The sequence below is a fragment of the Chiloscyllium punctatum genome, chromosome 8, assembly GCF_047496795.1.
Source record: "Chiloscyllium punctatum isolate Juve2018m chromosome 8, sChiPun1.3, whole genome shotgun sequence".
In the NCBI taxonomy this organism is placed as follows: domain Eukaryota; kingdom Metazoa; phylum Chordata; class Chondrichthyes; order Orectolobiformes; family Hemiscylliidae; genus Chiloscyllium; species Chiloscyllium punctatum.
The window spans coordinates 25,608,223-25,630,954 of NC_092746.1; the positions used below are offsets into that span (position 1 = coordinate 25,608,223).

The following is a 22,732-nucleotide window of genomic DNA, read 5'->3' on the forward strand; positions in this document are numbered from 1 at the left end:
CTAGGGTAGAGTGAGAGAGAATAATGTAAAGCAATACTGAGAAAGGTGGAAAGAGAGATCAATGATGATCAGGAGCATTTTGGATTTACAGGTGGTGGTCGTTGTATGATTACATGAGGTGTGGTCACCATGCAAGGTTCTGAGTAAGAATTTTAGGCTGATATGGGCCAATGTAGACTGGTTGGATGGGTATTTGGGGAAGTCTGATTCCCAAGTGTATGCATTGCTCCCCCTGTTTGTGCAGTAGGTGTTCAGGGCAGACCTTCAACGATTGGGCTTCATATTTGGCCAATTGCTGCTGCAGGAGGGTGCAGTAATGCATTTAGACCTGTACAGAGAGTCTCAAAACCACATGCATGAAAATTAATATCATGACCATTGTGGAGAAACTTATATTTACAAAATGCCTTCTTCATCTGTGCCCTTAATGTACTCTTGATAGGTTTTCTAATTTCTCTCTTCCCCCACTATGTCTTAATGCGCACCTTGTTTCTGCAGGTGGGGTGGAGGGACCCTGCTCTGTTGCTGAGTCTGTTGGCCCTGAAGGTTTAGTGGAATGAACCCAGGGCTACTCGTTGAGAGTGTGGCACTGGAAAAGCACAGCAGGTCAGGCAGCATCTGAGGAACAGGAGAATCAACATTTTTGGCAAAAGCTCTTCATCAGGAAGGGCTACTTGTGTTTGGATGGGTCAGACATGTCGAGAGTCCTCATTCCAGAGGCAAGTTGACCCTCCTGATTCTGGACTTCCAAGAGTCACGTGTGGGCAGGTACAGTGGAGATGGAGGGATTGGCCACTTCTGCAGTGTCCTGTGTGGAAACTCTAAAGGGACCTGTGTGTGGATTCCTTCTGGCTCTGCGCTGTTGCATTATGGGAGGGGGCACTTGGATTGGGATTAAAGTTCCCTGTTTCTCTGTTGCCATAGCTTCAGTCCAGGAAATTCCTGGGTGTAGTTGTTGGGGTGTGTGCACATTTCCAGCAGACCCTGAGGAGGCTGGGCCCAGCTCTTTATGGCAGCCATCAACTTGTCCATGGAGGCAGGCAGACTGTTCCATGATTCACTGCACTGATGCAGCTTCATGGCAATAGTAAGGTAGAGCAAGAAAATTCACCAGTAAGAAACTTTTCCTAAAACATGCAACAATTCTGACTTGGTCAACAAAATGTAAGATTCTGTTTGCCTCCATTTGCCGAAGGTGCGAGGGCGGAGCAAAGGACTTCTGGGAAGTCATATATTTGTGTGGTTGCGTTACCCGAAACACTACTCGGGTAGTGTCTCCCACCCATCCTCCTCCTTTAACCAAAAAAAAAGGTTCTGTGTGCCAGATTGGTAAGGTAACAAGTTTATTTTTTATTCCTTATTTTTCAACAGTCTCTTTGGGAATTTAGAATAGTGGGAATGGAGGTTAGGGCAGTTGAATCTTCCTCCTGCAGAATATGGGAGGTAAGGGTCACCACTAGTGTCCCTGCTGACTACATCTGTGGGAAGTGAACCCAACTCCAGCTCCTCGAAAACCGCGTTAGGGAACTGGAACGAGAGCTGGATGAACTTCAGATCATTCAAGAGGCAGAGGGGGTTATTGAGAGGAGTTACAGGGAGGTAGTCACTCCTCAGGTACAAGAAAAAGGCAGGTGGGTTACAGTCAGGGGACGGAAAGGGAACTGGCAGGCAATGCAGGGATCCTGTGGCCATTTCCCTTAACAATAAATATACCGTTTTGGATACTGTTTGGGGGTGGGGTGGGGGGACTCACCAGGGGAAAGCAGTGGGACATAGAGCTCTGGCACAGAGTCTGTCCCTACTGCTCAGAAGGGAAGGGGGAAGAGGAGCAGAGCAGTAGTCACTGGGGACTCCATAGTTAGGGGGACAGATGGGAGGTTCTGTGGGGATGAGAGAGACTCATTGTTGGTGTGTTGCCTCCCAGGTGCCAGGGTTTTTGATGTCTCTGATCGTGTTTTTGGGATCCTTAAGGGGAGGAGGAGCAGCCCCAAGTCGTGGTCCACATAGGCACCAATGACATAGGTAGGAAGAGAGATGGGGATTTAAGGCAGAAATTCAGGGAGCTAGGATGGAAGCTTAGAGCTAGGATGAACAGAGTTGTTGTCTCTGGTTTGTTGCCCATGCCAGGTGCTAGTGAGGCAAGGAATAGGGAGAGAGGGGAGTTGAACACGTGGCTACAAGGATGGTGCAGGAGGGAGGGTTTTGGATTCTTGGGTAATTGGGGCTCTTTCTGGGGTAGGTGGGACCTCTACAAGCAGGATGTGGTCTTTATCTGAACCAGAGGGGTACCAATATCCTGAGGGGGAAATTCGCTAAGGCTATTGGGATGGGTTTAAACTAATCCAGCAGGGGGATGGGAACCAAAATTGTAGTTCAAGTATAGAAAAGGTTGAGAGTAGGGGGGCCTGAAATCAAGTTTCAGGGACGCAAGATGGCACTGGCAAGCAAGAAGTTGGTTTGAAGTGTGTCTACTTCAACGCCAGGAGCATCCAGAATAAGGTGGGTGAACTTGCAGCATGGATTGGTACCTGGGACTTCGATGTTGTGGCCATTTCAGAGACATGGATAGAGCAGGGACAGGAATGGTTGTTGCAGGTTCCAGGATTTAGATGTTTCAGTAAGAACAAAGAAGGTGGTAAAAGGGGGGGGGTGGCATTGTTGGTCAAGGACAGTATTACAGTTGCACAAAGGATGTTTGGGGACTTGTCAACTGAGGTAGTATGGGCTAAGGTTAGAAACAGGAAAGGAGAGGTCACCCTGTGGGAGTTTTCTATAGATTTTCGAATAGTTCCAGAGATGTAGAGGAAAGGATAGCAAAGATGATTCTCGATAGGAGTGAAAGAGACAGGGTAGTTGTCACGGGGGACTTCAACTTTCCAAATATTGACCAAAACACTATAGTACGAGTACAATAGGTGGGTCAGTTTTTGTCCAGTGTGTGCAGGAGGGCTTCCTGACAGTATGTAGACAGGCCTACAAGGGGCGAAGCCACATTAGATTTGGTACTGGGTAATGAGCCCGGCCAGGTGTTAGACTTGGAAGTAGGTGAGCACTTTGGTGATAGTGATCACAATTCTGTTATGTTTACTTTAGTGATAGAAATGGATAGGTGTATACCACTGGGCAAGAGTTACAGCTGGGGGAAAGGCAATTACAATGCGATTAGGCAAGATTTAGGAAGTATAGGATGGGGAAGGAAATTGCAGGGTATAGGCACATTAGAAATGTGGAGCTTATTCAAGGAAAAGCTCCTGTGTGTCCTAGATAAGTATGTACCTGTCAGGCAGGGAGGAAGCTGTAGAGCGCGGGAGCCGTGGTTTATGAAGGAAGTGGAATCTCTAGTCAAGAGGAAGAAGAAGGCTTTTGTTCGGATGAGATGTGAAGGCTCAGTTAGGGTGCTTGAGGGTTACAAGGTAGCCAGGAAAGACCGAAAGAGAGAGCTCAGAAGAGCCAGGAGGAGACATGAGAAGTTGTTGCTGGATAGGATCAGGGTAAAATCTAAGGCTTTCTATAGGTATTTAAGGAATAAAAGAATGACGAGACTAAGATTAGGGCCAATCAAGGATACCAGTGGGAAGTTGTGTGTGGAGTCAGAAGAAATAGGGGAAGCACTAAATGAATATTTTTCGACAATATTCACTCTAGAAAACGACAATGTTGTCGAGAATACTAAGATACAGGCTACTAGACTCGGTGGGATTGAGGTTCACAAGGAGAGGTATTAGAAATCCTGCAGAGTGTGAAAATAAATGATTCCCCGGGCCTGATGGGATTTATCCTAGGATCCTCTGGGAAGCCAGGGAGGAGATTTCCGAGCATTGGCATTGATCTTTAAATCGTCATTGTCTACAGGAATAGTGCCAGAAGACTGGAGGATAGCAACTGTGGTTCCCCTGTTCAAGAAGGGGAGTAGAGACAACCCTGGTAATTATAGACCAGTGAGCCTTACTTCAGTTGTTGGTAAAGTGTTGGAAAAGGTTATAAGAGATAGGATTTATAATCATCTAGAAAAGAATAATTTGATTAGGGATAGTCAGCACGGTTTTGTGAAGGGTAGGTCGTTCCTCACAAACCTTATTGAGTTCTTTGAGAAGGTGACCAAACAGGTAGATGAGAATAAACCGGTTGGTGTGGTGTATATGGATTTCAGCAAGGCGTTCGATAAGGCTCCCCACAGTAGGCTATTGTACAAAATGCGGAGGAATGGGATTGTGGGAGATATAGCAGTTTGGATCTGTAATTGGCTTGTTGAAAGAAGACAGAGGGTGGTGGTTGATGGGAAGTGTTCATCCTGGAGTCCAGTTACCAGTGGTGTACTGCAAGGGTCAGTGTTGGGTCCACTGCTGTTCGTCATTTTTATAAACGACCTGGACCAGGGTCGTCCAGGACGAGGGTAAATTTGCAGACGACACTAAGGTCGGTGGAGTAGTGGATAGTGACTAAGGATGTAGTAGGTTACAGAGAGACATAGATAAGCTGCAGAGCTGGGCTGAGAGGTGGCAAATGGAGTTTAATGCAGACAAGTGTGAGGTGATTCACTTTGGTCGGAGTAACCGGAATGCAAAGTACCGGGCTAATGGTAAGATTCTTGGTAGTGTAGATGAGCAGAGAGATCTCAGTGTCTAGGTACAGAGATCCTTGAAAGTTGCCACCCACGTTGACAGGGTTCTTAAGAAGGCATACAGTGTTTTAGCTTTTACTAATAGAGGGATTGAGTTCCGGAACCATGAGGTTATGCTAAAGCTGTACAAAACTCTGGTGCGGCCGCACTTGGAGTATTGTGTACAGTTCTGGTCACCGCATTATAAGAAGGATGTGGAAGCTTTGGAAAGGGTGCAGAGGAGATTTACTAGGATGTTGCCTGGTATGGAGGGAAGGTCTTATGAGGAAAAGCTGAGGGACTTGAGGCTGTTTTCGTTAGAAAGAAGAAAGTTGAGAGGTAACTTAATTGAGACATATAAGATAATCAGAAGGTTAGATAGGGTGGACAGGGAGAGCCTTTTTCTAAGAATGATTACGGCGAGCACGAGGGGGCATAGCTTTAAATTGAGGGGTGATAGATATAGGACAGATGTCAGAGGTAGTTTCTTTACTCAGAGTAGTAAGGGTATGGAATGCTTTGCCTGCAACGATAGTAGATTCGCCAACTTTAAGTACATTTAAGTCGTTATTGGACAAGCATATGGATGTACATGGAATAATGTAAGTTAGATGGGCTTCAGATTGGTATGACAGGTCGGCGCAACTTCGAGGGCCGAAGGGCCTGTACTGCGCTGTAATGTTCAATGTGCTATGTTCTATATATTCAGCCCTGAGTTTATGTTATAGAACCCCAACAGTGTGGATGCAGGCCATTCAGCCATCAAGTACACACAGACCCTCCAAAGAGCATCCCACCCATACCCACCCCCTAACCCTATCCCTGTAACCCTGCATTTCCCTTGGCGAATGCACCGAGCTGGATGCTATGGATAATTTAGCATGGCCAATCCACCTAACCTGTATATCTTTGGACTGTGGGAGGAAACCTACGCAGACACAGGGAAAATGTTCAAACTCCACACAGCCAGTCATCCAAGGGTGGAGTTGAAGCCGAGACCCTGGCAAAGTGAGGCATCAGTGCTAATCACTGAGTCACTGTACCATCCTGACATGGTATGTCTGAGGTTCTTATTATAGAGGAAATAGTTACGGTTGTTAGTTAATTTGAAGGCAACTGTCTGAGCAAGAACTGTCTTCACTCTATATTGTATATTACAAGGGTTAACATATAAGGAATATTCAGACCATATCAACAGTAGTGTTTTACCCAGAAACAAGATCATGGTGACAACTTGTGATTATGGCTGTTTGATACTAAAAGATGAAAGTAGCAGTGGCTTTTGAGAAGACTTGTCCTCCAGTTAATTACCTGCATGAGTTCAGAGCTGAAGTTTACAATCAGCAATCAACAGTGAAATAGACCAACTCATTCTGAAGCACAGTAACCTCACAGAGAGGAGAAGGAACATTTGTCATTACTCTGTTTATTCAAAAAAAGGGAGTTCACAGTTTGTGCTTTTCAAAACTAGATCAATGGACAATCTCACCAGATTAGTAATTGCGCTTAACACCAGGACGCACAAAGTTTTGTAAAGTGATCCTCAGGCAAGTGATCCTTGGTTAAGTGCAGGCAAAAAGAAAAGTGTCCTCTGTGCTGTTAGGATTGTTCTTTTGTCTAAATGTCAATTGATTGACTATTTTGCTTTGCAAGAAATGGTGTGTGTAACATCATTCTAATTAATAGACAACTAATACACCAAACAAAAGAAAATGTACTTTCTATTAACTAATTAACTCGAATTGAAATATGCTGCATAATACATTTTTACATTGTGCCATGCTTTTGGGAGATGGATGACAATATGAGATTAAGTCTCAAGGCGTACCCAGCTTCCAGCATTCTCACTTCTTCCTGCCACCACATAAGATCTTTTGATGACCTTAAAAAATTGTTATACTCAGGCCGAGCGATTCAGAATCAACAAAGCCTATCCTAAAGAGTACTTCTTACTCAAATCTCGAAGTCACATTCGTCCTGTTGTCTTCCTTTCAAACCATCTTTTACAAACGTTCTGCTTGGCTTCAAACAGAAAATCCCTAACCTTAACACTACCACAAGCAAAAACAAAGAATGCTGGGTAAACTCAGCAGCTGTGGCAGCATCTATTGAGGGAAAAAAACAAGTTAATGGTTTAGGTCTGGTGACCCTTTGTAAAAACACTAATCCTATCATCCTGCTTTTCTCAGGGCTGCTTCTCCCTTAAGCAAGAAATCCTTTGTGTCTTTACAACAGTTTATTTTTGTGTCAAAAATCTTGTCACTTGAATTTCAGTAGGTTTTGTTGATAGATCACATGGATTTGTGTCTGGGCAGAAGGTTTGGCTCCACAGGATTATTGGGTTCCATGGTAGTGGAGGGTGGTCTCATCACTGGAAGGTGTTGGTTTAGGGTTTGGGTCTGGGTCTGTGATGGGTTTGGTGGTTGTGGGTTGGCAAATATGATGTCTGTTTAGTAGTTACATAGGAGTTAGACTATGTATTTAGTCACTTCACATTTCCTGAGTGACTATTTACTTAGTTTCATTGGAACCCTCCGAAGTCTCCCATTTTTATGTCGACATTTGGAGGATTCTGTTGTGAAGGAATTGTCCAGTGGAAAATTCAATTTCCCAGGCAATACCTTCAGAGTGTGCAATGATGGAGATCCTGCACATGTTCTCGTGTGAAATTCCTATCAGTGCTCGCAAAACAATTGTCAGGCCAGTGAAACTCTACTCCACTGTTTGGGAATCATGTGATATGGCAGGGAATAACCTTATTATTACATACTGTGTGATGGAACACCACCACAATCAGTAAAAGTATGACTGAAGTACCAAACCAGAAGTAAATGAGAGGAGAATTTTAATTTAAAAAAACAAAAGAACTGGGGACGCTGTAAAAGTCACCAGGTCTGGTAGCATCTGGGAGATGCTTGAGTTCTCTCCACAGATGCTACCAGACCTGTTGACATTTTCCTAACAATTTCTGTTTGTGTTTGAGAGTAATTTTAATCCCTGGGCTAGAGAATGAATTCGAGAATGGGCACTAAGCCCATCCAGGAGCAACAATTGCTGATCCACAATGGTTTATCAATTATGTCTCATTAACATACTATTGGTTAAGTTTACACACAAGAGGAGGGATGTTGGTGGGAGGGACGGACATTAAGCAGGTAATAGGCCATCACAAAGTTTCTTTGCAGGAACTTGGAACACTCAGGACAATGGGAAGTGAGCGGTATGGATTTGAGAAAGAAATACCTCTATTTTCCTTGTGAAATCCTATGGAAGACCCCTGTCTCTCCAGACCCCACACAGGAAGTCTTAATTTAAAATGTACACAGCTTCTTTAATGTGAAAACAATCATTTATTGACAGGGCAGCTGCTCCCTTGACTTTCTGATTAAGATTATTTTTTTCCATAAATCTTGATATTTTTGACTGATTGACTCAGAATGAACTGGGAGTGGAGTTGGCTGTACTTCCAGCTCATTTTCACCAGTTAAGTGAGTAGTGATTCTTTCCTATACTGTGTGATCAGCCATGATTTGATTAAATGGCAGAACAGGCATGAGTAGGCCAAGAGGCCTATTCCTGCTCCTAATAGTTCTTGTGTGTATTGAAATTAAATTCATGACCAGTTTTAGAAATTTTTGTTTTTCAAAAAGCCAGATTTTCAGATTCCAACACTCTGAGTAACATTGATACCACCTAATGTGTAACACATTGAGATGTTAATTAAATCCATCTTACAACATATGATCTGTGGACCTTAACACAAAAACAGAATGCAGCAGACATTTTATTTCTAATTTGTAAATTAAGGAGACCTACTTTATAATATGTCTTATTAGATTAGTGTATTTGTGCAATGATTTTATTATCTATTTATATTTTAATTATTATTCTGTCATGAATTATGATTATGTTATGAGCATCACAATTTGGCCGATGCAGCCATGACGATTTCTTAATAAACAAATTATCATTGAACAATAAAAATATAACCTTATCCTAATTCTGTACTGCACTTAATGCTGCACTGAAATTTATATTTGTACATTCCGTGCAGACTTATTTTTAATACATTTAAACTTTGAAGGTACTAATTTTTTAAATTTATAATTCCTTTTTCAAAAATGTACAACTGAAGCCACATGATGGATGCCTGTGGCAGGTACCATATTCATTTTTATTACCCAGTGTCAATCAAGAATTTTTTGTGAGCTCTTAAATGGATACATGTAGAGTTTTCCAGTGCTCCTCTGAGAAGATGTAAATATTTCACAAATAAATTATTTTGAAGAGCAGTAACTTTCTGTTACTTAAGAGCATTTCGATAGTGCACTTTTAGCACAATTAAATCCCAATAAATGAACTGAAATGAAAACCAATCAACGTGTTCAGGATGAAAGGTTGTTGGTCTGTCATTTCTTTGAATAATGCTATGGTGTATTTGGCTTCCATCTTGTACTGATGAAAGAGGTGTGCAGAAACCCATGATGCCTCCAATAAGTTATTAATTTGGGCAATTGGGAGCAGAAAGGAATGGCTACAGGCTGTGGTCCTAAATAGTAGCTCCATTTTTTCGTGTACTTAATCTAATGTTTTTAATGCTTGATGTTTTTCTTTGGGATCTAAATAAATATATGTGCATTATTACCACATAATGTTCTTTTCTTTTTTTGAGAAAATAAAACTATGATGATAAATACTACATTAAATCTTTATGAAAACAAAAACACTTTGAAAGGGTTAGTAAGAACGAGTGTTTTTTTCAATTAATTCATGGAATATGGGAACTGTCGGGTAGGTGGGATTTATTGGCCATCTGTAGTTGCCATGGAGAGGTTGGTGGTGTGTTGCTTTGGTGAACTGCTGAAGTACCTCCGTGTGTGGGCACCCACATTTCTGAAAAGAAATGTTTCCAGGATTTTTACCGAGTGACGTTAAAGAAACAGCAATAGCAATTCCATGTTCGGATGGTGGGTGACTTGGAGTATCTGCAGCTGTTAGTTTTCACATGTCCCTGTTCCCTTGATCTTTCGGTGCTATTTAAGGAATGTAGGGGAGTTTCTGCAGTGCATCTTATACATATTGCATACTGCTGCTTATGAGAATTGGGGGTGGATGCAATGAATGTTTGAGGATATAGTGCCAAACAAGTGGATTACTTTGCCCTGAATGGTTCCAGGTGCCTCCAGTGTTGTTCGAGTTCCACTCATCCAGGCATGTGGGAGTATTCCATTACACTCCTGACTTGTGCCTTCTAGATGATGGATGTACTTTCAGAAGTTAAGAGATGAATTATTCGGTGCAGGATTCCTAACCTCTGACCTGTAGTATTTATATAGCTGGTCAATGGTCCTGCAGTATTTATATAGCTTATCAGTCCAAACCTGGATATTATCCAGGTCTTGTTGAATTTGGTCATGGACTGGTTCAGTATTTGAGGAATCGCAAACATTATGCAGTCGTCGGTGAACATCTCCACTTCTTACCTTACGATGGAGGGAGGGTCTTGGATGAAGTAGCTGAAGATGGTTCAAGACCACGACCTTGAAGAATTCCAAAAATCCAAAGAGCTGCAGATGCAGAAAATCAGAAACAAAAAAACCCCCTGAAATTGATGGAAAAATGCAGCAGGTGTGGCAACATCTATCAAGAGAAAATCGAGTTAATGTTTCGGGTTCAGTGACCTTTCTTCAGAACCAATTGTAGCGAGGAAAATGTTGGTATGTATGCTAAAGAAGGCTTGGGGTGAGGGGGAAGGACCAAACAATAGATGGAGATGGAGCCCAGAGACAGAGAAAACCAGTTGGATAGACAAAGGAATGCGTAAAGGTCATCCATGTCCGACCCCATCTCACCCACTTTGGCTCTCACCTCCTCTTCCCTCCCATAACAGCAATAGGATCTCCCTTATCATCATCTACCATCACACCAGTACCCACATCCAAAGCATCATTAGCTGTTGTTTCTATCACCGCCAATGGGATACCACCACCAGGCACATATTCCTCCTTTGTCAACCTTCTTCAGGGACTGTTCTCTCTGGGAAACCTCGGTCCACTTCTCCTTCACTCCCAACACATACCCACACTCTCACTGAACCTACCCCTGCAATCGCAGAAGGTGTTACACCTGCCTGTAACTACCTCCCTTCTCACGATAAAAGGCCCCAAACACTCCTCCCAGATGAAGCAGTGATTTACCTGCACTTCATTCAATCTAGTCTACTGTATTTGCTGCTCACAATGTGGTCTCCTCTACATTGGGAGATGAAGCACAGACGGAGCAACCGCTTTGCAAAACAAAAAGAGAAATTGCTGGAAAAGCTCAGTAGGTCAGGTAGAATCTGTGGAAAGAAATCAGAGTTAACAGTTCTGATTGAGTAATCCTTCCTCCGAACAGCAGAACACCTACATTCTGTCAGCAAAACTAACCCCGAGCTTCTGGTTACCTGCTATTTCAACACACCTGGCTGACATCCCTGTCTTGTGCATGCTGGAGCACTACAACAAAGCTCAGTGCAAGCTGGAAGGATTACATCTCATTTTCCACCTGGAAACCCTACAGCCTTGTGGACTCCGTATGGAGTTCAATAATTTTAGGGCCTGAGCACCTTCTCCCAAGTCCTTACCCCAAACCCCACATACTAGGCCTGGTCATCACAGGCTGCTACCACAAACAACCCATTGTCAGCTATTAATGGTCCCCATTAGCAGCTATTCATTCTCCCAGACTGGTATTTATGGATTCCTTTGTCTGCCAAGCTGTTTTTCTCTCTCTGGGCTCCGTCTATCATTTACTCCTTCCTCCTCCCCCAACCCTTCTCTCGTGTACATACTAACCACTTCCTTGTTACAGTCAGTTATGAGGAAGTGTCACTGGACCGGAAATGGTAACTTTAATTTCTCTTCACAGATGCTGCCAGACCTGCTGTGTTTTTGACCTTGAAGAACTCCTGTTGATATATGCTGGAGCCTGAGGTGACCGCAACTGCCTTCCTTCGTGCCCCGTGTGATTCCAAACAGCAGAGAGCTTCTCCTCCTGATTCCTTTTGATTCAAGGTGTGCGAGGACTCTGTAATATGTGCCAAATGTGCCAAATGACTCTGTGCCAAATGTGCCCTTGATGCCAAGGGCAATCATTCGTATCTCACTTTTGGAATTCAGCGTTTTTGGTCATGTTTGAAACAAAGCTAACATTAGATGAGAGGCTGAGTCGTCCTAGTGGAACGCAAGCAGTCAGATACCCATCTTGTATCTGCATTACAACAGCTTGACTGCGGCTTTTCTGGAGTACACATCTTCAGTAGTTTTGCTGGAATGTTGTCAAGGCCCATAACCTTTTGAGGTTATCCAGCGTCTGTAACCATTTCTTGATGTCACATGGAGTGAATCAAATTTGTTGTAGACTGTCATCTGTGGTGCTGGGGACTCAAGAGGTCATCAAGAAGAATTGTCTACTCAGCACTTCTGACTGAAGGTTGTTGCAAATTCTTCAGTTTTGTCTTTTGCACTAATGTGTTGGGCTCCCCCATCACTGAAGATAGCAACATTTGTAAAACCTGCTCCTCCAGTGAGTTGTGTAATTGTCAATCATGATTCATGACTAGATCTGGGAGCACTGCAGAGCCTAGACCTGATCCATTGTTTTGTAGAATTGTTTAACCTCGCCTATCATTTGCTGCATATACTGTTTGGCAAGCAAGTTCTGTTTGGTATCTCCACCAGATTGACTGTTAGTTTTAGGTATCCATGGTGCTGCTCCTGGCCTGGCCCCCTGCATGCCTCATTGATCCCTGTGGTTGATTCCTCACTTGATAGTAATAGTAGAGCGGAGAATATGCCAAGCCAGCAGTTTGTAGATTCTGTTTGAGTACAATTATGTTGCTACCGATGGCCCACTGCGTATCATGGATGCCCATTCTTGACTTTCCAGATCTGTTTGAAGTCATTTATCAAGGTAATAGTGCCACACAACACAACGGAGTTTTATGCTTAATGGGACTCTTACCAGTTCTGTCATGGGCAGATGCATCTGCTGCAAGGAAAATGGTGAGGATGAGGTCAGGCCTATTTTTCCTCGTTGGTTCCCTCAGCACCTTCTGTAGACAGTCTTCCGTTAAAGCATTTGTGAAACAGTTGTCAAAATTATTTTCCTTTAGTATTCAAGAAGTATGAAATACTCAACTTCTTGGTTTAATATCAGAGGACCTTTTTGCCAATTAGTCTTTAAAACAAAGTTGCAGGACCTATGTTGTCATCAGGCATTATATTTAACTTAGAGCCCTGTTTTCTTAAAGTGCCGACCTTACTTGACTTTGAAGCATTCCCATGTAAATGCTGTGCAGTGGGAATGTTGCAGCCTTGAGCCACTTAAGTGGATTCAAAAATCTCCAGTGTCCCATTTCTTTCTAATTTGGTCTAATATCTTGCAAATTAGTCACTTCATTTCAAAAGAACTTCATTGTATGACACCCACACTTAGATGTTTTGATATGATAATATTCTGAAAAAGTGCATGTGTTATTATCCTCTCCATGTTAAGTGTGGATGACTTATTAGCTGCGTGGTCATTCATTTCAGCATATGTGCTGTCAGCAGGAATTGGGTCAGATCAGCACTGCTAGCAGAAGTTATTCAAAATTGCCATGTCAGGGCAGGAGATAGGCAGGAATCAGATTAATTTGTGAGTGTAGTCGCAATGCACTGATTACTTTTCGAAAGTAACTTTGCTGATTTATCCAAATTTATCCTGATTTCTCATCTCAACTTCTGGTACTGTCGCTGGAGATTTGAAATAAAAACAGAAAGCATTCGAGAAGCTCAGCAGGCCTGGCAGCATCTGTGGAGAGAGAAACAAAGTTAATGTTTCAATTCTAATATTATTGTTTGTATTGGTTCCAATGCTTTAATGACCTTTTTGCCATCATCTACCCTTCACAAATTTTAACTCGTGCAAAACTCTGCTGCCTATACTCTATCATTCCTGCTTCTATTTATCTATCACTTCTATGCTTTGTGACCTACTTTGGCTTTTAGTCACATGGTGATCTTAATTTAAAATGTTCACCCTTGTGCTTATTCCCTCAATAGGTTTATTTACTCCATATCTTTAATATATCTTTCAGTCCTACAATCCTTCGACGTGCTTCATTAATCTGAAACTACTGTTGCTCAGACTCTCCCTCAGTTCCTCTGACCCACCTTTCCACTATTAGTATCAATTTCTTCACCTGCCAGGATGCCATTTTACTCCCTAAACTGCTTTATCCTACCAGCATCCTCTTGTCCTTTAAGACAGAAATATAATTTGACCAAGCTGATGAGTGGCATTGACTAGGTGTCTGTTTTCATTAGATTATGGCATTGCGAAGCATCTTGGACTGCTTTTCAATATAAAATACACTATATAAATGAAAGTTATTATAACATAGCCTCTCTGTGCTGCCAATGCAGATTCTTTTTTGCAATGGGAAAGCATTAATTTGAGGCACCAAATTTACTTTTGTGCTGGTATAGAGGAATAAGCAGATTTTCTAGCTGTGATGTTGAGCACATCGTATGAGGTGATGCAACTATTTTACAAGTTGTCAGTGTCAAAGAGCATAGTAGGTGTTTAAGAATGTTTAAGAAAGTTTAAGAAACATGCTGGAGAATGAAACAGTCATTCGAAATTCCTGTTGAAGTAAGAGTTCTTGAAAATGGGCAGTCTGTTAACCTAGTACGTAAAAATAATCCTTTATAATCCAACAATAAATAATGCTCATAAAATGTACTCATATTATATTCTGGTGATTTTACTTATTAGGCTTACATTAGATCACGTGTTTAATTTATGAAGGTTTATTCATCATAAAAGCAGGCTTGAGATCACATAGGAGAGCGATGATTGGATATATGTGAAATCTTACAGCTCTGGAAATGTCATTGCAGTTGCTGAAACAGCAGTAACAGTGTTATGGAGAGGGGTACAATCAATGAACTGGAATAAGCGGTGATCAATAATCAAGTGATTTGTAAGAACAAAGGATGGCAGTGTATTTTTGTCTGTTGCAGTGTAGATCATAAAATAGAACTGGCAGAATGGACAGCAGTGTTGCCCTCCAAGGTAAACCAGAAGAGCTATGGTTTTGCATAACTCATTTAGATTTATTTCTGTGTAATGTTAGAGTGAACATTCTGTTATTAGTTATTTCTTCATTGGGTATTAGAGAACAGAAAATGATGCATTCTAACTTGAGATACAGTAAGCTAATGATAATGCAGCTTTTCATCCAGAAAAGCTCCCGGGGAGGTCAGTCACTCTGCATGACACTATTTACGTTTTGGTTTAGTATCTATTGATTTGTGCTCATGCTGTGGATTTTCAATGTGTTTATTTCCTCATAGGTTTTGCGGTGATTGAATTATGGCTCACAAGATTGCCTTATCTAGTAGTTGAAGATAATGTATAAAGCAGTTTCAGTTTTATTTCATTCACTGCTTTTAGCTAAAAATTAAATCAGCAAAGTTGCATGCATCATATAAATAAGAAGTTGGTGTAATTGCTGCATGACAGGCATAATAACTTCTCTTGACATGGAAGAATGATTTCTACTGTTTGTTATTGGGTTTGTCAGCATCTTAAATAGATATAGCATTTAGAATTAGAGTTGTTCTATCAGTGCAGTTTGTCAAGTGTATTGTCACTGATTTAGCTTTTAAATGGCAAGTGTTTTGGCACTCGCACCTCCAGGACTGTGAAGCATAAATGCGGCATTTTAACAGGACAATCTTATACATTTCCTGCATTAAAGAATTATTTTACATGGAACTTGCACAGTTATTTTTGTCATTGGATAGCAATGGTTGTCAGCTTTATACATCTGACAGAGGTTGGTATGGAAAGCGTGCTACTGCTGGTGATAACTGCGAACAATCATCGATCTGATATTAATGTGCAGCAGACCGCAGCTTCATTGAGTATAAAGGAGCTAATAAAATGGCAACAATACTCGCTGAATTATTGACATGAGAAATAAAGTTACTAAGAGCTGCCAAGAGTTTATGAAGTGTAATTTAAATGATTTTGCTAATTTTATCTCGGTAGTTGGACCTAAGATTTTAATTATTATTCTGCACGTATGCAGGAGAGATGCAGGATGGCTTAGTATTTGTTCAACTTTGATTTTGTTCCTCTCAGTTGATGTCACTAAGAATTCTTCTGGTGCTTGGTAACTCCTTATCTAGTTATCGCTCTTTGTCCACACTGCAGTTGTTGTTATTACTTAATGGGAAAGTCCATGCAGAGTCTATTTAGGCCACAGTTTTGAATACTTTTTAAGAACGAGTTGTTGGCTATCCATCAGATTAGCTGCAGGAGCTTGAAATTTGGAATTCTTCGTATGAGGAATTGAAACATAAGGTATGATTCCTACTCCAGATAGCTACTCAATGATTCCAAAATGAATTGAGTTTCTATCTCAGAGAATTACAGTTTGCAGTGACTGATTAATCAACTGAACCAATTTGTCTCTGTTGGTGTTTATACTGTTTATGTCCTCCCATCCTGAGTCAGCCTAATTTCCTATTTTTTTCTCCCTCATATTCTGAACTAATTCAGTTATTAGCATGTTTGCATAAAATCAGCTGAGAAAAAGTTTTGATTTTAAAAGTAAAGGAGGCTCTCATTTGATCTTTACTTAACAATCTGAATTCTTCATAGGAGTTAATTTTCTAATCATGCTGTGAGCTTTCAATGAATGTAAACATTAGTTGATTAGTTGAACACAACTCCGAGGCAGTATGTGTGTCTTGAATCTTATTCTCAAACAGTGAAGGGGCAGTTTCAGAGAAATACGGTGGGCAAGTGGAAAGGGGATCAGTGAGAGAGCATTTTGGTGTTAATGAACATAATTCATTAGATTTAGTGTAATCATGGAAAAAGTACAAAATTTGACCAAGACTATAGTTCTCAATTAGTTAAAGGACAAATTTATTAAGCTGAAGTAATGTTTAGCAACACAATTTTTGTAAGAAATTGGGATTTCTCCAAAAAATACGTGTGAGTCAAAAATGTCCATATATGGACATAAAAACATATGCTCCATGAGCTGGGGTAGGCAATTCAACCCGCTCTTAAAATTCCACAATATGTTGAAGAGCCTCAACCAGCTCAGATGCCAAATACCAGTGATCAGTATCATTTCATTCAATAAGAAGATGACTTCATAGGTCTCAGAAGAATTTCACAGAACCTAGAGGAAAAAAAACTACATTGTTTGACATTAACTATGTTGGTAAATGACAATATTTTGCCATTAAGAGATCAGAAGGCACTCATGACTCCATAGGATCAGAAGAATTATTTATTTGTTTTCCAACGAGAGAAGGATCTTCAAAGTCTGATAATTGGATATTGTTGACACCATGACCACAAGAGTTAGTTGTAAACCTTTTGATGTTGCCAATTCAGTTGGTGAGATCAAATGGAACTAAAATACTCAGTCAGCTTTATTATCTATGATATGATGATATGATCTAAAGGAATACAGTTAAGCATGGGAGGATCACGTATGTATCAGCAATGAGAGAAGATTCTTTCGGAAATATGGCTACCTTCTCTGCCATGATCCAGGGAAATTAACGACTGTCTTCAGAACACACATTTTCAAAAAAGACATCAATATCAGAGGATTTCCCCAGCAAAGATCATGTGGGGATTGAAGGTCAACCAAGCTTTCAGAGTGGCGAAGAACTCGATCTGAATATTTCCCCCTTAAGCACCAGTTAAGTCATCAGTCAGAAACTTGGGGAGAGATGGATTACTGTTAACGCTATTACAATTTGAAACAGTTGTCCAAACGTTACAGTAATCAGAAGAAAGATTGGGAGGAGATGATGAAAAAGCCAGCACAAGCTAAGGCCTCTGATCAGGATACAAAAGAACTTTCCTGCAATGAGCTAGCAAGTATCCAACTAGTTTTCCATGTGGTTTGCAGTCTCCAGGAGAGTTTCAGTGATTATTCTGAATGCTAACCATGTGTAACCGATGCAGTAATATGTACTTAACCTTAAATTGAGACTAACATTTCACAAGGGAAAATAATGTATCTCTGAAATGTTATAACCAGTTACTGAGATGATGGTCTAGTGTTATTATCACGAGACTATTAATCCTGTGGTCCTGGGTTTGAATCCTGCCATGGCGGATAGTTGAATTTAAATTTAATAAATATCTGGAATTAATGATGTCTAATGATGACCATGACACCATTATTGATTGTCAGGAAAAACCCATCTGGTTCACTAATGTCCTTTAGAGAAGGAAATCACCTTCTTTGCCTGGTCTGGCCTACATGTGACTCCAATCCTAAAGTAGTGTGATTGACACTTTACTGCCCTCTTGGCAATCAGGGATGGGTAATAAATGCCTTGCCAGTGACACCCACATCCTTTGAATGAATAAATATAAGTAATATTTCATAAAACTATTTAATGTTCATCAGGATTGAGCCCCTTTGCCTTGGGCATGATGTGGGCATTTTTTCTGACATAGTATCACTAGCCTAGACTACGCCAATAAAGATTGAGATGGAGAATCTATCAAGACACCTCAGACACGATCTGATTTTCTATGAGTCTTTTGTGTGGCTGAATGTATATTCATTTAAGAAGAATTAAGAGATCTTTACTGGGACTAACACAGGGCAAAATGGCAGCTGATGGATCAAATTAGAGTCTGATACCAAAATCTGTCTAACCTTATATCTTCAGAGTAAGTACACCACATCTGTATTAGTGCCTTAGAAATCGGGTATGCCAGAGGGAATGTTTTTGAAGTCCTGAAATTCCATTATATTGCCACCAGTGAAAATCAGAACAAAATTTCATCGGCTTGCTTCCTTGAGTTGTCCTTTACTGGGGCATAATTGAATGAAAAGCATGTAGAGTGTGGCAACTCTGCCTCTAAGGTAGCCTCCTTCTTCTATATTAGAGTCTTCTTCTGGGAAAAGCCTTTTCCAGTGTGTGTCTTATTACCTGTTCCCAATGCTCCTTCTCCCATTCCATTGTAAGAACATGTGTGAAAATGCCTGGGGCGAACTCCATGATAAGGACTTTCTGAAAAGAAACAAAGTGTGATTCAAAACATTTCTCTGCCTGAGGCTGCTGGAATTTAAAACAAACAACAATCTCCAGTTGAAACTGATATTTTCAGACAAATCTTGTTAGCACTGTAAACCTATGAACTCAACCACTTCCTATTTGAAAAGACCATGCAGATAAATTATTATTTAATTACTACAAATTTATTTGAAATCCAATAAAATTCTCACATACATTTTAGAATTTCTGTGAAAATAGCTGTTGTCCTTTTTCTCCTTCCATTGCCACGTATGATCAACTTTCAGAAAGGCCAGTGTTCTGTCGGAATATTGCATGAATTCCAAAAGGTAGCACCTACATTCAGGTATAAGACCATCCATACATGTATAAGACCACCCATACATGCAAAAGACTTCAGTTCTGGCCCTCAGGCTTCATGAAATTTTGGTTTGAGTTTCTGTTGACAGCCAATGATTTATAGGTCTGGTAAGAAGTTGGACTCCCTCAAAGAATCCAAACTTAAAACAAAGCAGCTCACTATTGAGTTCGCACTTCACTAACTAAATGCTCAAACTTCAAATAGCTTGTCTAAATATTGAACCCTAAGTCTGCTGCTAAGCTGGACACATGCATGACTGTGGCTGCACATCAGCCTAAAAGGTACTCTGCAATTCGCCTCTTACAGGATAAACATCATGAAGTTCCCCAAAAAGACAATGAAGTGTGCTTTGACAGCTGCCCATTCATAACAGTTCTAAAGGGAGCATTATCTAGAAAAATCTAAGAATATAGACAGCATACATTTTGTACAGTTTCTTGTGTGAATTTTTGTCCATCTGGTTCAAAATTGGTGAAGAGCTTGCAAGGAATAACTAACTTGAGTCAATAACAGGATATCCCATAAGATCACTTCCTATGCCATTGGTGCCCAGATCAAAACATTTACCTGAGTTTATATCAAGGATCAAGCTTCTAGTCAATGCATTAAATGGCAATGAAAGACAATCTAAATTCAGTGACACCCATACCCAGTGTATAACATTTTAAAACACAATTAGATAACAAGATATACCAACAGAATGTCATTAGTATTTGTATTTTACATTCAATTGTTTGTGAACAATGTAAGCAAGGAGAAATCCAGAGAGGTCAAGTAATGCAGTAGGGCGCATAAACATGTAATAAAATCCTAACTGAAGACAAGCTAATCTGCAGATCATGAAAAAATCTGGAGTGTGCAGTCAGCTTTAAAAGAGCCCTGTTACATGAATAAAATTCCACTGGAAGGGCAGAACTGAAAAGTATTGGTTTTCTGTCATTGATGCCAGAATTCATTTAGTCAGATGGGGACAGATAGAGTACTGGAATCTACTGTTTAATCACAAACATGTTTTTACTTACAAAAATACACATTGCATTCAATGCACCCGAACTAAAAGTAGTCTCTTTCTCAATCTGCTCTTTGAGCACAGGTGAGTCTCCAGTTAATCTCCTCTATTTGTCCTTTGAGGCGAAAATTGCCATGTTCAACATTTGTAGTGTTCGGTGCAGTTCCAGTACATAGATTACTCAGAAAACAGACCTGCACCTGAAAGGTTATTCTGCAAACTGGACAGGATGCCACCAATGTGTAAGTTGTTGACTAGTTGCTGATTCGGGACTTATACTCTTCGCATTTTGTCTATGCCTTAGATATGCACTTGCTTTATGAGCAGGCCGCTGTTTTTTTGTTGGTGGCAGATTCTGCAATCCTTCTCAAGCTTCTTCTAAAACTTGAAATCTACATCAAAACTTATAAGTGAAACCATGTATCACTTCCTTTGGCTGTCATGAGTTTACATTTCAGATTCAAACTCGCCATCAAAGATTGACTTTGTAAAGTAAGTGTCAGACCTTTTGGCTACATGACCAGGCCAACATAGTTGTGACTGTCACAACATGATGTGGATGCTTGGCCAAAAGGAGAGAGTAAGCCCAGACGGGAGGTGCTGTTCTGGATATTTGAATCCTTACCCTTTTTGAAGAGCAGATCATCGAGCCGGCAGGAGTTAGTTGGTTAGTTAGTTGGCTGGATTTCTGGTTTTGTGAGGCAGTGATGCAAACAGTGCAGATTCAATTCTCATGCCATCTGAGGTCACCATGAAGGTAGGTCCCACCTTCTCGACCTTACCTGAGGTGTAGTGACCCTCAGGTTAAACTCACCAACAGCTGTCTCTCTCTAATGAGAGACCAGCTCTCTGCTCTTGTGGAACTTTGTGACTAATACTACTACAACATAGAGCTGGCAGGGTAGTACTGTGACAGTGCAGTGCCACTGGGGAGGTAGAAATGTTACAGGATGCTAGTGAAGAAACCTGCAGTCTGCTTGTCTCAGGTGTCTGACACTTGTTTACATATGTCTTTGTGTTGACAACAATGTTGTCATCCCAAGCTAGGTCTCCTCTTTCAGACCTCATTGAACAAGGTCACTATATCTGAAATGAATAGTTGCTCATTCCTAGTTAGTTTTGAATTGAATGGCTTACTAGATCAGTTCAGAGGGCTGTTAAGAGTTGACCACATTATTGTGGATGTGGAGTCCCGTGATCGGTAGAACTGGTCTGTACATCACACCCAGTTATGTTTCACAGATTTCCATCTTTCAAGAATACTAATCGAGTTATGAAGAAGTGTCATACTGGAATTGAAACATTAATCCTGTTCCTGTCTCCTCAGATGCTGCCAGACTTGCAGTCATTATTCTCTGTGTTCGTTCCAAATTGAAGATGTAGGTAAGTGAGGTGTTTATTCTTTGAGACACAGCTGTGGACTTGAGTCCATTCTTTAAAATCTCTGGTATACTGAACATTGTGAGACAGTCAACAATAGCAATCAGGGCCCAAAGCTTGCAAGTTGTGTGTGTGCATATATATATAAGAGAGAGAGAAAAAGAGAGAGATAGGGCAAGAAGGCCTTCACTTAGCTTCTCAACTGTTTGTTCATAACACCAAAGAAAGCATGTACTAAACATTGAGGTTGACTTGTCATGTGACTTCACCTTTGGAACTGAATGTAGTTCAACCATGATCGTGCTTCAAGCTAGAGTAATTCAGGACAAGTAGTCCTCGAGTCAAGATCCATGAGGAGTATGGCACTAAGTGGATCAGCCATGATAATGTTGAATGGAGGAGTAGGCTTGATGGGCTCAATGTCCTACTCCTGCTCTTACTTTCTAAGTTTCTGTTCCTCCCACTGTTTTATATTTATAAAACAAAAAAAAAAGTTGAACTGTTTGCTTCTCTGAGAAAATATACACAGACAAATCAAACAAAAGAATCTTCTAACCAAGATTCCACCTGAACTGACACTCTCTCTGACAATGTGGCATGCAAGTGGGAATACAAATTATCTTACCTTTGACACAACTCTTTAGTTCTCTAACACCAAACAAATAACTTATTTGTTTCTTGAGATTTACAGCTCTTCCCCCAGAACCTGACTCTGTTACAAGCTTGGATAGATCGTGCGTTATTCAAATTTTTCACTCTCAACTTGTAAGATAAGCATGAACCTTCAAATGCAATAAACCAAAGCATGGTGAGGTTACTTTACATCACATTTGCTTATCGGTTTTTCAGTCAAGTGTCCCCATTTGTCTCCAGTTAACTTTTAATATTAGGAAATAAAGTTTTCTGTTCAAAAGTAGATCAAACCTGAACTAGAGTTTTTAACGCAGTATGGTGATTGAAGTGAGTGAGCACAAAATTGGAAGATCAAGTATTACATGTAAAAAATGTGAAATTGTGTAGATTGGCTCCAATAATAGAAATATATAATATATTAAATTGAGAAACTGCATAACCTTGTAACAATTTGGATATTTTTGCACGTGAATCACACAGTTAGCATGCAGACACAGCAAGTAATTATATCGGCAAGCCATGAGTTATCATTCCCCTGCAAGGTGGACAGAGCAAGTTAGCAGGTTTTGCTACAACTTTACAATACATTGGTGAGATCACATCTCGAGTATTATTTACAAATTTGGTCTCCTTAGTTAAGGACTAATATAGTT

General features: G+C 40.7%; 1 protein-coding gene across 1 annotated transcript in view; it reads left to right on the plus strand.

Annotated features, from left to right (window-relative positions):
• Nucleotides 1–22,732, plus strand: part of LOC140480421 (zinc finger protein 385D-like) — a 1,040,629-nt gene that overhangs the window by 165,748 nt on the left and 852,149 nt on the right. The window contains exon 2 of the mRNA XM_072575258.1: nucleotides 21,394–21,449. The gene's annotated coding sequence lies outside the window, so the exon portion shown is untranslated. The remainder of the gene's footprint in view (nucleotides 1–21,393; nucleotides 21,450–22,732) is intronic.